The sequence below is a fragment of the Myotis brandtii genome, unplaced genomic scaffold, assembly GCF_000412655.1.
Source record: "Myotis brandtii unplaced genomic scaffold, ASM41265v1 scaffold115, whole genome shotgun sequence".
In the NCBI taxonomy this organism is placed as follows: Eukaryota; Metazoa; Chordata; class Mammalia; order Chiroptera; family Vespertilionidae; genus Myotis; species Myotis brandtii.
Genome location: NW_005353967.1, coordinates 20,203,621 through 20,205,964, shown reverse-complemented (window position 1 = coordinate 20,205,964; position 2,344 = coordinate 20,203,621). Strand labels below are relative to the sequence as shown.

At 34.4% G+C, this 2,344-nt stretch overlaps 1 pseudogene; it reads left to right on the top strand.

Moving 5' to 3' along the window:
• The first annotated feature begins 576 nt into the window (after positions 1 to 576).
• Positions 577 to 875, top strand: LOC102253931 (annotated as a pseudogene).
• Positions 876 to 2,344: the final 1,469 nt, after the last annotated feature.

Sequence of the window (2,344 nt, the reverse complement as noted above, 5' to 3'; positions counted from 1 at the left end):
TTAATATAGAAAAATCAATGGTCTTCCTATATGTACAAAAGCAATAACCACTTACAATATATGACAACAGAAACCTAATTCATAAAAGCCACAACAAAAATATAAAATACCTAGAAATAAATATAACAAGAAATATTTAAGATCTATATGAAGAAAACTTTTAAAAGCTACTTAGAGATGCAAAAGAAGACTTGGAAAAATGTAAAGACAAACTCTACTCATGCATAGAAAGATGTGACACTAAAAAAAATTTTACTCCTAAGTTAATCTATTCTGTGCATTTATTTTTCAGAAATAGAAAAAATAGTGGCTAGAATTTTTCCACAATTGGATGAAAACTATATACCCACAGATTCAGGAAGTTCAGCAAAACAAAGACAAACCACACAAAAGCATAATCAAATTGCTGGACACAAGTAACAAAGATGAAATCTTAAAAGCATTCAGAACAAAACAAAACAAACACATTACTTATAGGGGAACAAAGATAGAAATTCTATTGATCTCTCATTAGAAACAATGGAAACCAAGGTACCGACTACCTGCTCCCGGGCTGTGCAGTTTTGCTTTTCTCTGCTTCGAGGTCCTCCACCACAACCATGCTCTGCCAGATCCTCAGTCAGGCCAAGAAGCATCCAAGCTCCATCCCTCTCTTTGTATTTATTGGAACCACAGGTACTGGGGCAGACCTGTAAGTTTTGCGCCTGGCATTGTTCAATCCACATGTCTGTTGGGACAGAAAGAATAGCCCAGAACCCTAGAACAAACTGGGTCCCAATGACCAATACAAGTTCTACTTGGTGAATGTAGATTACAGTGAATGTAAGAAAGAAAGTCCACTTCTAAATGAAATGTTTCACTATAAAGCTGCTTAGAATGAAGGTCTTCTAGAAGCCATTTGCACAATTTTCCACTTAATCAGGAAATATTTCCCCTCCAAATGCATGAAATCATGTTGGTGTATAGTGTTTGGGTTTACACTGATTAATACATATTTGAAACTTGAAAAAAACACACACAATGGAAACCAAAACACAAAAGAAGTGACATCTTTAAAGCGCTGAAAGAAAAAACTATTAATCTAGAATCTATAACTAACAAAACCGTTCTTCAAAAGTAAAGACAAAAATAAAAACATTTTCAGGTAAACAAAAGATAGGTAAATTTATGGTCATCAGACTGGCACTAAAGGAAATGAAAAAGGATATGTTTGAAGCTGAAAGGAATAATATCAGATAGAAACTTGGATCTGTACAAAGGAATAAAGAAAACTAAAAATGATAAATATTTAATATAAAGTTATTAAATATAAATTACTTATTTCTAATTTTTAAATTTCTTCAAAAAGTCATTTAATTGTTTAAAGCAAAAATAATAACAATGTATTGTGGGATTTACAACATATGCAGAGCTAAAATGTATGACAATGGTAATACAAAAGATGTAATGGAGAAGTAGAAATATCCCAGTGCAACGTGGTATAATATTTGAAGATAGGTTGTGATAAGTTAAGGATGGTAATTGTGGACCCTATAACAATCAGTGTTAATAAAAGAAGAGTGATAGTCAATATGCCAATAGAGGAAAAATGATAGAGTATAAAAATACTCAAATCCAAAACAGGGCAGAAAAAGATATAAAGAAGGAACAAAGATCAATTGGGACAAATAGGAACCTATTATATTTAAAGCTAATTATATCAATAATTATATTAAATATAAATTGTCAAACACTCAAAATAAAAGGCCAAGGTTGGCAAACTAGATAAACCTAACAAGTGTTATCTGAAAGAAAACCCACTTTAAATATAAAAAATGGAGAGAAGTTAAAGGCTGGAATGGGAAAAGATATACTGGGCCAGTGGTCGGCAAACTGAGGCTCGGCAAACCGCGGCTCACGAGCTACATGTGGCTCTTTGGCCCCTTGAGTGTGGCTCTTCCACAAAATACTGACTTCTGCGCATGGGCCACGAAGTTTCAATCGCACTGTATGTGCGCGCCTGCATGTGGTATTTTGTGGAAGAGCCGCACTCAAGGGGCCAAAGAGCCGCATGTGGCTCGCGAGCCATGGTTTGCCAACCACGGTACTAGGCAAACAATGGTCATAAGGAAACCGGGATGACTATATTTATATCAGATTAAATAGATTTAAAGACAGTGATTATTGTCAAAGATAAAAAAGACATTTTGTAATAATAAAGTGATCAATTTATTAAGAAGACATAATTCTACATCTACACTAATAAAAGAGAAACATGGTAATTAGCGTACGACCGCTACCCTTCCCATTGGTTAATCAGCATATCCTTATGCAAATTAACTGTCAGCCAAGATGGCGGCCGGCA